This window comes from Pongo pygmaeus, chromosome X (assembly GCF_028885625.2).
Source record: "Pongo pygmaeus isolate AG05252 chromosome X, NHGRI_mPonPyg2-v2.0_pri, whole genome shotgun sequence".
In the NCBI taxonomy this organism is placed as follows: domain Eukaryota; kingdom Metazoa; phylum Chordata; class Mammalia; order Primates; family Hominidae; genus Pongo; species Pongo pygmaeus.
Window position 1 is genome coordinate 36,957,690 of NC_072396.2, and position 13,636 is coordinate 36,971,325.

The 13,636-nt window shown below is 36.0% G+C and overlaps 1 protein-coding gene and 1 pseudogene across 1 annotated transcript in view; both read left to right on the forward strand.

The window, feature by feature from the left end:
* CFAP47 (cilia and flagella associated protein 47) overlaps positions 1-13,636 on the forward strand; it is a 458,984-nt gene that overhangs the window by 291,742 nt on the left and 153,606 nt on the right. The window lies entirely within an intron of this gene.
* LOC134739045 (high mobility group protein B1-like) lies at positions 676-1,299 on the forward strand (annotated as a pseudogene).

Genomic DNA, 13,636 nt, shown 5'->3' on the forward strand with positions numbered 1-13,636 from the left:
ATGAATAATGATGTTGAGCACCTTTCCATGTGCTTATTTGCCATTTGTATACCTTATTTGTATAGATGTCTATTCAGATTTTTTACCCATTTTAAAAATTGAGTTGTCTTTTTATCATTGAGTTGCAAGTGTTCTTTCTATATTTCAGATACAATATCTTATCAGATAGATATATGATTTGCAAGTATTTTCTCCCATTCTGTGAGTTGTCTTTTTACTCTCTTGATAGTATCCTTTGAAGCACAGGAGTTTTTGATTTCAATGAAGTCCAGTTTAACTGATTTTGTTGTTCTTATTGATTTTTTTGCTCTTGCTTTTGATCATATCTAAGAACCCATTGCCAAATATGAGGTCATGAAGATTTATCCTTATGTTTCTTGTAAGAGTTTTATAGCTTTAGCTCTCACAGTTAGGTCTTTTATCCATTTTATGTTAATATCTGTATATCCTGTGAGAACTTCATTCCTTTGCACGTGGCTACCAAGTCGTCTTAGCAGCATTTGTTGAAAACACTACTCTTTCCACATTGAATGATCTTGGCACCTTTGTTGAAAATCAGTTGACCCTCTCACAGCCATTGCAGTACATTGATCTCCATAGAGACAGTGCCAGGGCAAGTGAGAGCCAGATGGGCACTGGGCAATTCTGTGCCTCACTGAAGAAAAGTAACTAAACATGGGCAAAAGAGACCCTAAGAAGCCAAGAAGCAAAATGTCATCATATGCATTTTTTTTGTGCAAACTTATCAGGAGGAGCACAAGAAGAAACAACTAGATGCTTCAGTCAGTTTCTCAGAGTTTTCTAAGAACTGCTCAGAGAGGTGGAAGACCATGTCTGTTAAAGAGAAAGGAAAATGTGAAGACATGGCAAAGGCAGACAAGGCCTGTTATGAAAGAGAAATGAAAATATATCCCTACTAAAGGGGAGACAAAAAAGAAGTTCAAGGATCTCAATGCACCTAAGATGCCTCCTTCAGCCTTTTTTCTGTTCTGTTCTGAGTATCATCCAAAAATCAGAGGAGAACATCCTGTCCAGTCCACTAGTGATATTGTAAAGAAACTGGGAGGGATGTGGAATAACACTGCTGCAGATGAAAAGCAGCCTCATGAAAAGAAGGCTGCGAAGCTGAAGGAAAAATGCAAAAAGGATATTGCTGCATATCAAGCTAAAGGAAAGCCTGATGCAGCAAAAAAAGGGAGTTGTAAAGGTTGAAAAAAGTAAGAAAAAGAAGGAAGAGGAGGAAGATGAAGAAGATGAAGATCGGGGGAGGAAGAAGATGAAGATGATGATGATGAATAAGTTGGTTCTAGTGTAGTTTTTTTTTCTTGTCTATAAAGCATTTAATCCCCCTGTACACACCTCGCTTCTTTTAAAGAAAAAAAATTGAAATGTAAGGCTGTGTAAGATTTGTTTTTTAACTTTACAGTGTCTTTTTTTTTTTTTGTATAGTTAACACACTACTGAATGTGTCTTTAGAAAGCCCTGTTCTTGTGGTATTTACAATAGCCACTAACCTTGCCTGGTAGAATATGGGGGTTGTAAATTGGCATGGAAATTTAAATCAGATTCTCGTTAGTGCACAGCACAAATTAGTTATATATAGGGATGGTAGTTTTTTCTTCTTCAATTGTCTGTGATGCATCTAACACAAAATAATTGTTCTGTTAACTGAATATCTCTCTAATTGCAAAAAAGAAACAGTTGCAGCTGTTTTGTTGACATTCTGAATGCTTCTAAGTAAAAACAATTTTTGAAATAAAAAAATCAATTGGCCATAGATACATGGTTTATTTCTGTATTCTTTATTTTATCCCATTGGTCTACATGTCTGTCCTCATGCCAGTCCCAAACTGGTCGTATTACTATTGCTTTGTAGTAAGTTTTGAAATCAGAAAGTGTGAGTCCTTCAATATTTTTCTTTTTAACAAGATTATTTTGCTTATTCCAGACCCTTCCCAACCACAAATGGATTTTAGAATCTGCTTGTTGATTTATAAGAAGAAGCCTACTGGCCTTCTGATAAGTATTGCATTGATTCTGTAGATCAATTTGGGGAGGATTGTTATCTTAACAATATTGTCTTGAATCAGAAATTTGGAATGATTTTTTTTTATTTCTTTAGAAATTTTTTATTTTTTTAAATGGGTTTTATATTTCTCAGAGTATAAGTTTTACACTTTTATTAGTTAAATATATTCCTATTTTATTCTTTTTGATAATATCTTAAAAGTAATTGCTTTCTTAATTTCATGCTGAATTATTCATTACAAATATATAGAAACACAATATTTTTATATATTGAAAGTGTATCAGAGATAAGCAGAGCAAGATGGCAGAATACAAGGCTCCATTGATCATCCCCTCTGCAAGGACACCAATTTAAAAACTATACACAGCCAGGAGCAGTGGCTCATCAAGCTTGTAATCTCAGCACTTTGGGAGGCCAAGGCAGGCAGATTGCTTGAGACCAGGAGTTCGACACCAGCCTGGCCAACATAGCGAAACCCCGTCTCTACTGAAAACACAAAAATTAGCTGGGCGTGGTGGCACAATCCTGTGATCCCAGCTACTCCAGAGGCTGAAACACGAGAATTGCTTGAACCTGGGAGGCAGAGGTTGCAATGAGCCAGGATCATGCCACTGCATTGAAAGTGAGGTATGGAAACCTCCAACAATTATTATTATATATTACTATTAAAAAGCCTATTTCTCTCTTTAATTCTGTCAGTGTGTTTTATATATTTGAGGATTACATTTTATGGTTATATATGTTTCTGATTGCTGTATCTTCTTAAATAATGGAACTTTCATCATTCTATAATGATGTTCTTTGGCTCTTTTAACATTTTTTGACTTAAAGCCCATTTATAATTGTAGTATAGCCACTCCAGCTCACTTTTGGTTGTTGTTTGCCAGTGGTCACCAACCCTGGATGTACATCAGTGGTACCTGGGTACCTGCAACAAAATACATATTCCAGGCCCAACCCTAGGCCTACTGAATTATTCTCAGGTTGGAAGGAGTCTACAAACCTATACCCAGATCACTTGTGTAGTTAATCCATGTATTAGAATAAATTGGGGAACCACCACTTGCACAGCATAATGCCACCATGGTACAACATCTCCATTTGTAAAAGGGAGAATGTTAGGCCCAGGAAATTTAAGTGTCTTCACAGACCATGTAGGAGATCACATCAAGTCTCCTGAGTAAGCATTCAAGTCTACTAAGTAATTAGAGTAAGTATACTGAGTAAGCCTGCTAAGTCTTCCTCTATCCTGTTTCCATTATGCTATGCTGCACAAAATGTGAAATCACAATGCTGTTTATTCTTACTCTAGTAATTGTCTTAGTTTGAGTCCCCTAGAAAATAAAACCTTAAGCAATAATTAAATACGAATACTTTATTTGGGAGATGCGAATTCAGGGCACTGAGAATGGAAAAATAAAAACAGAAACAAGGAAGGGAAGGATGGGAGGTAAAGCAATGCATGATACATGAGCTGTTGCCTCAGTATCCACAACTTACCTCTGTGAATACAATCATGCATGGCTTCGCAAAGGGGATACATTCTGAGAAATGCCTTGTTAGGTGGTTTCATCTTTGTATGAACATCACAGTGTACTTACACCAACCTAGATGGTATAGCCTACTAATCATCTAGGCTATATGGTACAACCTGTTGCTCTGAGGCTACAAACCTGCACACCAAGTTACTGTACCAAATACTGTAAGCAACTGTAACACACTGCTAAGTATTTGTGTAGCTAAACATATGTAAACCTAGAAAAGTTTATACCCCAGTACAAATGGGGTATAAAATATTTTAAAAAATATATACCTGTACAGGACACTTACCACGTATGGAACTTATAGGACTGGAAATTGCTCTAGGAGAGTTAGTGAATGAGTGGTAAGTGAATGTGAAGTCCTAGAAGATTACTGTACATTCCTGTAGACTTTACAAATGCTGATACTTAGGCTACACTAAGTTTATTTTTAAAAATTTTGTATAATAAATTAATCTTGGCTTACTATAACTTTTTTGCTTTATAAACTTCTTAATATTTTTAAACTTGTTGACTCTTGTAATAAAACTTAGCTGAAACATATGTAGCTGTACAAAAATATTTTCTTTCTTTATATCCTTATTCTATAAACTTTTTTACTTTAAAGTTTATTTATTTATTTATTTATTTTACTTCTTAAACTTCTTTATTAAAAACTAAGACACAAGCACACACATTACCCTAGGCCTACACAGAGTCAGGATCGTCAATATCACTATCTTCCACCTCCACATCTTGTCCCACACTGGAAGGTCTTTAGGAACAATAGCATGCATGGAGCTGTCATCTCCTATAATAACTATAATAACAATATTTTATTTTGGAATAGCTCCTGAAGTAACTGCCTGAGACTATTTTACAGTTAATATTTAGAAGTACACCCTAAAATAACAAGAAAAAGTATAGTATAATAAATACATAAGTCAGCAACACAGGCTGGTAATTATTTGCCATGGCAAATAAATTCTGGTAATTTATTACCATAAAGTTGTATGAACTGTACATAATTGTATGTGCTAGGCTTTTATACCACTGGCAGCTCAGTAGGTTTGTTTACACCAGCATCACCACGTAATATGCATTGCAGCAGGACATTATGACATCACTAGGCAATAGGAATTCTTCATCTCCATTATAATCTTATGGGACCACCATCATATAGGCACTCAGTGGTTGAACAGATAGTGCGTGACTGTATATGCATCAGATTGCTCAGCAGGTGTCTCTGCAAAGTACCCTTGAGCAATCAATGTGAGAGAGAAAAGAAAAGGAATTTTATCTGCATGTTTACTTCCTTGTCTCCTGTTCCTGTTTGCTAAACTTTACTCCATGGCCCTAGCATTTAAGGTGGCATTCTCTAGCTAAGATGTCAAATTCCATGCTCTACCAAGGCAAAAGGAGCCTGAAACTGAGCATATGCTGGTCTGCTTGGTTGTAAAGGAGCAGTCAAGGGGTTGGCTCTATTGCTTTTGATGCAAGATATAGGTCACCCCCAAGCAGAGGAAAAAAAGGCAGGTGGCTGAGGTTGATGGAGGTGGTGGCAGCAAAGGAATTGGAGTAAGCACATAAAAAAATTGGAGGAGGCACATAAAATGTATCACATACGGAAATGTTGTCTGTTGGGATTCAATCAGAATGGTGGCAGAAATATTAGGGAAAGTTATAGGGAATAGTCACAAACCTTTTGGAAGGCTGAAAGGTTACATAGCTTGTAATAATTGAACAGGCTGAAGGCAGCCGGTGCTTACCTTAGAGCATTAGGTCATAGGGTAAATACTAGGGACAATAGAGGCTCCCCCAGTTAAGTCTGTTTACCCTACCTCCATTAACTAACCTTTGAGTCAGATGGCCCTCTCCGGGGGAGGTCAACTAGGGATGTTGCCCCCTAATGGTATTTACTTTAGACCATGGTACCTGAGCTTTAATCATTCTGAGAACTACTCTCTTAACCATGTTAATTATCCACAAGTGTGTTGACTCAAAGCTTCTGTTGTTAATTGTATACGAAATAAATGCCTGGAGTGCGAGCTGCTCAGGGCTGGCCACAGTGACAAACCTCTCTTGGTGGGCAGGCGGTCGGACACTCAGCAGGACTGGCAAAATAGAATATCTGTGTGTCAGTGTACGTTTTATTCATCCATCATTTGGGTCAGGGTCTGCGGGCAGAGCCCGGCAGCTAATGCCCTCTTGTGAGAAGCAATACCTCAGTTGTCGTATTGTTATTTTATAGAAGTCTACTAGTTACATTGTCAGTAGCATTAAATGTAGAAAATTTCTGATTTCTTTCTCTTTCCCCTACCATCTCTGTTGACATGTTCCATCCCAGGTCCTGAGCCAATTTCTATCTCAGGAGTGGGATCCAGAGGCCCATCTGTGCTGACCACCAGTCTCCCATGTCCTACTTGCAGTCTAGTGAGTACCAGTCTGATGCTGGATCTGTTAGCCCTGGCTCCTCATTTACTTTGTAACCACCCAATGGGTTCTCCTTGCCTGCTGCCTAGACAGAGCCAATTTATCAAAACAGGGGAATTGTAATAGAGTTTAATTTATGCAGAGCTGGCTGTATGGGAGACTCAAGTTTTATTATTACTTAAATCAGTCTCCCCAAGAATTCAAGGATCAGAGTTCTTAAGGATAATTTTTCAGGTAGGGGCTGGAGAAGTGGGGATTGCTTATTGGTCAGGTTGGAGATGAAATCACAGGGGGTCAAAGCCATCCTCTTGAACTGAGTCAGTTCCTGGGTGAAGGCCACAAGACCAGATGAGCCAGTTTATCATCTGGCTCCTGGCAGCTGATCCATCCAGGATACAGGGTCTACAAAGTATCTCAAGCACTGATTTTGGGCTTTACAATAGTGATGTTATCTCCAGGAGCAATTTGGGGAGGTTCAGACTCTTGCAGCCTCCGGCTGCATGACTCCTAAGCCATAATTTCTAATCTTTTGTCTAATGTGTTAGTTCTGCAAAGGCAGTCTCGTCCCCAGGTAGGAAGGGGATTTGTTTTGGGAAAGAGCTGTTACCATCTTTGTTTCAAAGTTAAACTATAAACTGAGTTCCTCCCAAAGTTATTTTGGCTCATACCCAGGAATAAACAACAATGGCTTGGAGGTTAGAAGAAAGATGGACTCCGTTGGATAAGATTTCTTTCACTGTCATTATTTTCTCAGTCGTAATTTTTGCAAAGGTGGTTTCAGCATGGTCCCTCTTTGTGATACATTTATTTCTGTCATGTCTGTCCCAGCACTCAGGCATAGATTTCTACTTTATTTCTTAACAGCCTAGTTTGTTTCTGCCAGCTCCCTCCCTGGGTACTGGTACACTCTTCCTGCCATCCATCATTGTTTTGGATAGCCCTAGGCCCCTCAAACAGGAATCTTTCCCTCAACTTGGGACCCTGGGTCTTTAACTGTGGAATTGGCCTCTTTTATATCAGCCTTATCCGTTTCTTCTTTTCTCTATGCGACTTACCTTATTTTAAGCTTGCTTCTTACTTTAGATAACCCCAGTGATAACTTACTTGATGGATATGCCTTTCTCTTGCTGCCCTCCCATACCTATCTTCTCATAGTCAGAGTCTGTACTTTGTTTAGTTGCAAATATATGCCCTGTGTACTTTGTTTAGTTACAAATATATGTCCTACTAACATTTGGTTTTCTGCCCAGTCCAAATTCTTTCCTCCTACTCTGCATGCAGCAAACTACAATGAGACTTGATTGTATTCTATGTTATTTTAAAAAATACACTTTAAGTCAAATAATGTAATATAACCAATTCAACATAATTGTAATATCCAAGACTGCATATATTCTTTATCCTTATAGTTTTAATATATTTTCAGTTTGATAAATGACTCACTTTTCCTTTCATTGTTTTATATTTATAGACATAGAGCTGGTAAGTAAAAAAAAGTGAACTTTAAAAAAGTTTCTTGTTCTTTCTGTTAGGTCTTCAGTGGTGAACATATGCTCTACAATTATATATTTAGGGAGGCATTTAATCACAAATTTCAGTAGTCTTTTCCATTATTTTAAGTCCTAGAAAACATGCTGTTTATTGGCTTGCTAGCAGCACATTCATACTAATTTGCACACTTAGTAAATCAGTCTGCAAGAAATTAAAAATAAACTCTGTTCAAAACAGAGTTTATATTTAATACAGGACAATTAGAGAAAGTTTATGGTATTCAGAAATGAAAATGCAAAATACAAAGTTAATTTGCTGTCAGCAATCGCTTGCTTCTTTCCGTGTGGAGGGGTTAATTAGAAAGTGAAATCTTATGTCAGTTGTTCTCTTTGGGTAATTTTGTCTTCTTAGAAAATTATAGAAAACTTACTATTTAAAATGCTGTCAAGCTAGAACTCTTTGAAAGGTCCCCTCCTAATTTTTCATTAAATGACCCATGAAGGCCTACAGAAATCCAAAAATTCAACAGCAGCCAGCCATTTACATGTATCCTATGAGGAATTCCCAAAAATGACCACAACTGTAGGGGATTATGTGGAGGAACATCACTCTATCAATAATGTATAGAATCTCACATGAGATCTGGTAGTAGTGGTGGCAGAGATGGGAAGAGTCTAAGTGAGTTGTGGTGCATTTTGTTGATGAAAAAGCCAAACTCCGTGAAATATTTAAAGAGGTTTATTCTGAGCCAATATGAGTGACCATAGACAGGAGAACAATCTCAGGAGGTCTTGAGAAAGTGCCTGAGATGGTCGAGTTACAGTTTGGTTTTATACCTTTTAGGGAGACAAGTTACAGGGAAAGACATAAGGCAATAACTGTAATGTATACATTGGTTTGGCCTAGAAAAGCCAAACATCTCAATGTGAGGACAGGGAGGGCTTATTACAGTTACAGGAGGATTCAAAGGTATTCTCATTGGCAATTGGGTTAAAGAGTTAAGCTGAAGACTTGCAGTCCTGGAAGTCTGCTTGGAAAGAAATGCTTGAGTTAAGATAAATGGAATTGTGGAAGCCAAGGTTCTTGTTGTGTAGATGAAGCCTCCAGATAGCAAGCATCAGAGACAATAGATGCTAAATGTCTTTTTTTCAGGCCTTAGAAGATATCGGATGCTTAGTTAATCTCTCCTAGATCAGGAAAGGCCTAGATGCATTAATGAAGATTCTCTACAGATACAAAATTACTCCCACAAAAGACAGAAGATTTGCAGGGCCATTTCAAAATATGTCAAAGACATGTATTTGGGGGTAAAATGATTTTATTTCATTCAGGGTATGTTATTTGCCATGTGATGCTATACCAGAGTCAGTTTGGAATTTGGTATCTTATTGACAAAAAGAGTCTGTTTCATCAGTCTTATGATATCTATTTTAATCTTAATGATGGTCAGTTGTGTGTAAACTCCAAAAGGGAGAGGGTATAACAAAGCATGTCCAACCTCCCTTTCCATCATGGCTGGTAATTCAATGTTTCAGGTTTCCCTTGGCCCAGAGGGGGTCCGTTCAGTTGCCTAAGTGGTTGGGGTTATATTTTTGACTGTATTATTATTGGTGGGGCAAGAGTTTATTGTGAAAGGAAACTAAATCTTGAGGTCCCAAAATCACTATGCTAAAGGGAAAAGTCAAGCTTGGAACTGCTTAGGGCAAACCTGCCTCTCATTCTGTTCAAAGTAACCCCTCTGCTCACTGAGATAAATGCATATCTAATTGCCTCCTTTGGAGAGGCTAATCAGAAACTCAGAAAAATACAACCATTTGTCTCTTATCTACCTATGACCTAGGAGCCCCCTCCCCTCTTCGAGTTGTCCCACCTTCCCCCAACTTTTCAGACTGAACCAATGCACATCTTACACATATTGATTGATGTCTCATGTCTCTCTAAAATGTATAAAACCAAGCTGTGCCCCGACCACCTTGAGCACATGTTGTCAGGACCCCTTGAGACTGTGTCACATCACAGGCGTGCATCTTCAACCTTGGCAAAATAAACTTTCTAAATTAACTGAGACCTGTCTCAGATTTTCAGGGTTCACATTATTGATTATAGGTTGAGTAAAACCAACGTGGAAATCCAAAATTTGAATGCTCCAAAACCCCAAATGCTCAAAATCAGAAACATTTTGATCACCGACATGGTGCCACAGGTGGAAAATTTCACATTTGATCTCATATTAGGTCACAGTCAAAAGGCAGTCAAAACTTGTTTCATGAACAAAATTACTTAAAATATCATGTAAAATTACCTTCAGGCTATGTATATAATGTGTATATGAAACATAAATGAATTTCCTGTTTAGACTTGGGTCCTATCCCTAAGTTATCTCATTATGCATATGCATGTATTCCAAAATCTGAAAAATTCTGAAATCTAAAATACTTCTGGCCCCAGGCATTTCAGATAAGGAATACTCAACCTGTTAACAGGAAGATATATATATATCCTGTTTGTATATATATACATATATATGTTATATATATATTTTTTAAGATGTAAATTTTTCTTTAGATCATTACAAAACTGCCCGGGCATGAAAAACCAAACAAACAAACAAATACCCTATCTACATTTAATAGGTAGATGCTTGTTTGATACAGGAAATGGGCCCAAGGGCTGCATATTGAGTTACCTCCATAGTTAGAACTAAGAGATTGCTGTAAAGTAAATATGGAATGAGGTCCTCTACAAGTGACCACCTAAGACAGATAAATTTCTTATCTTACTAGGAGCAAATGAGAATAAGGAAAAGCAGAAATAAAATGTCTACAATACCAGAAGACGATAGAAGAATACCTAAATTTACACGTAGATAGATAGGTCATAGTGAAACCATAGAATGGCAAAGATAAGAGAAATTCCAAAAAGCAATGAGAGAAAAAAGGCAGATTATTTTTAAAGGAACAAAAGTTATACTGAAGGCAGAATTACCAACAGTAACATTAGAAGCCAAAAGACAATAGCATTATAGTGCTGATGAAAATTAACTGCCAAGCTAGAATTTTATGTCCTAGTGAACTATCACTCATGAGTAAAGATGAAATAAAAACATTTGTAATTCAACAATGAACTTGAGACCATTTAAAACTCAGAGATTTTGGTAAAAGAACAAGTAGAAGACCTCTTATTGGTGAAGGAAATTGAATTCAGAAGAGAGATTTGGGATCCAAGAACAATGTTTACTAAAATAATCAGTAAATGTGGGTAACTCCCATGAGGATTTGACTGTAGAAATAATGATAAGAATAAATAATTCAGGTGTTACCAAAACAAAGTGAGCTCAATTACTAGATAGCAACTTTATAAGGAAGGGTTTGCCATTATAGGCATGTAAAGTTCTTACATTTTAGGGACCAGGGTTGAATTACTGTAAGATATTTTTATGTGAAGTATAGATGTTGAATATTTGGGGCAATGAAAAGTATAGGGATAGAATGTATAATTTCTAAACCAGTAGAGGCATAAATGAAAATAAACAAAACTTGATGAATTCAATAGAATTCAAGAATGGAAAAGAACAAAATAAAATGAGATAAAGTGTGGCACAAAATGAGATGTTAAAATAAACACAAATATATCATTAATCACAATAAATATGAACAGACTAAACTATAAAAGGTTATATTTTCACAATGAAAACTAAAATGTAGCTTTATACTGTTTATAAAATTTCCTGGTAAAGTATCAAAAAACCTATACCACGTATTTACTAATCATAAAATAGTTGGCATAGATATATTAATATTAAAACAAGTAGACTTTGTGGTAAATAAATGTATTACTTAATTAAAAAAGGGAAGAATCCAACTTAGAGAAGAAACTTTGAAATTATTTATACCTAAACACATATTCTCAGAATGTATAAAGCCAAAATCAATTAATATAAAAAGAGAAATGAACAAATTCTAAATTACAGTGGAAGATCTTATTAGACCTCTCTCAGTAATTGACAGATCAAGCAGACAGAAGGTTAATAAAGCCCTACTAGACTTGAACAACAAAATTAATAAGTTTTTCTATAGCTCTTAAGGCTAGCTTGACTGTGCTGGTAATGATTGGCCATCCTTGCCATTTGCATACTATAGCACTCTGGTATCTGTCTATGACCTTCTTTCCCTGTACTTTAGGGCAGCTGGGAGAATGTGCACTTACAACTTTTCAGTAAAATCAGACATGGAACTGCATACCAGTCTGCCCTACTGGCAGATACTTACAAACTTCATGGGAAGGCAAGTCCAGTGCTCTCAGACATTTGAGGTTGGTCAGGCAAAAAGGGTCACATGACATTCTTTTAGCATTCCAAATACTTTTCATTTTCCTTCCTCAATTCCTACTTCCCCTCTCCTTTATATTTATCCTCTTTTTTTCTTCTTTTCTTCCTTTCTTTCCTTTTCCTTTCCCCTCTCTCTTCCTATCACTCTTTGTCTTTTATCTCCTATTATATTATTTTAAATCTCCCTGGTAATAGAAAAGGAAAAGTAGTTCAACCTCTTTTTAAATAATAAAATCAATTTTAACCAATATTTTAAAAATCGAATTTGTCAATAATAAGTATAGGTCTTTATTATTTTAAATTATTATTTTATTGAATATTATAATAAATAAAACAATTTAAGCAGCTAGTCCATTTTAGAAAATGTTTTTTTTTTTTTCTGAGTGGACCATATTACAAAATTTCTACTAATACAAATTTTTTACGAAATAAAAACTGTAAATTTTTTAACTGCTGAATTCTTTTTTTAATGTCTATGGCTACATTTCATATTTTTATTAAAGAGGAAATAGTCATGAGCAGTTGTTAGCGCACAATCACTTACTTTTCCAGAGTGTTTGTGATTCAGATACTCATGTGCCTACAAAAATATAATAATATGACTAAAATGGGAAAAATTTCACTTTACTTGTGATATGGTTTGGATCTGTGTCCCTGCTCAAATCTCATTTCAAATTGTAATCACCATATTGGAAGTGGGAACTAGTAGGAGGTGATTAGATCTTAGGGGTGGTTTCACATGAATGGTTTAGCACCATACTTTTGATGCTGTACTCAGGATAGTGAGTGAGTTCTAGTGAGGTCTAGTTGTTGAAAAGTGTATAGTACCTCCCCCAGCTCTCTTCCCTTACTTGTGTTCCTGCCATGTGAGATGCCTGCTCCTGCTTTGTCTTCTGCCATGATTGTAAGTTTCCTGAGACCCCCCCAGAAGCCAAGCAGATACTTCCATGCTTCCTTTATAGCTTACAGAACCGTGAGCAAATTAAACTTTTTTTTTAGTTAAATAAATTTCCCAGTCTCAGGTATTTCTTTATAGCAATGCGAGAATGGCCTAAGAGAGCAGGTAAGTTAGTCTTTTGACTTATACAATAGAAAAAAAGCCTACATTAAGAGTTTTTAGTAGTAGGTGGCAGTGTGATTAACAAATACGCCAAAAAATTCTCTAAAATTTATTCATGTTTTCTTATAATAAATATTATACAATTATGTATATACATGTAATAAATATAATTATTCATTCTTAATTATTCATTTTCTGAATTAAAAGCTCTGACTATTGTTTGTTAATAATATACCAAAAACAACTATAGAAGGCAGTGTTCAACTTACTCTATTACTTAATCTCTTCCATATGTTTGATGTGTTTTTATACGATTATGACCTATTAAGGCACCAACAAGTCTAAGAAATTAGTTAATCAAATTATATTCTATGAAGCCCCAAAATTCTTCTGAAGTGCTTTGGCTTATCTATAGTGAGGCCATGGAAGTAAATGGGGACTTCTAGCTCCTCATTCTACTTCAACCAGATTAACTCCAGTTTCCTTTGTTTTATATGTTAATTCAATTTTAAATATTGTTCATACACAGTACATCTAAGCCAGAAAATAAAAATTTTTGAAAGCTATTAATCAAATCCCACTCATTGAAAGAGGTTAAGAAGTTTGGAGGGACGTGTGGGTTGAAAAACTACTTATTGGGTATTATACCCACTACCTGGGTCCAATCTACCCATGTAAAAATTCAACACATGTACCTCCCTGTATCTAAAATAAAAGCTAAAATTAAAAAAATTATAAAGTTAAAAATTGTTTTAAAAATCGATGTTCTTAAATAG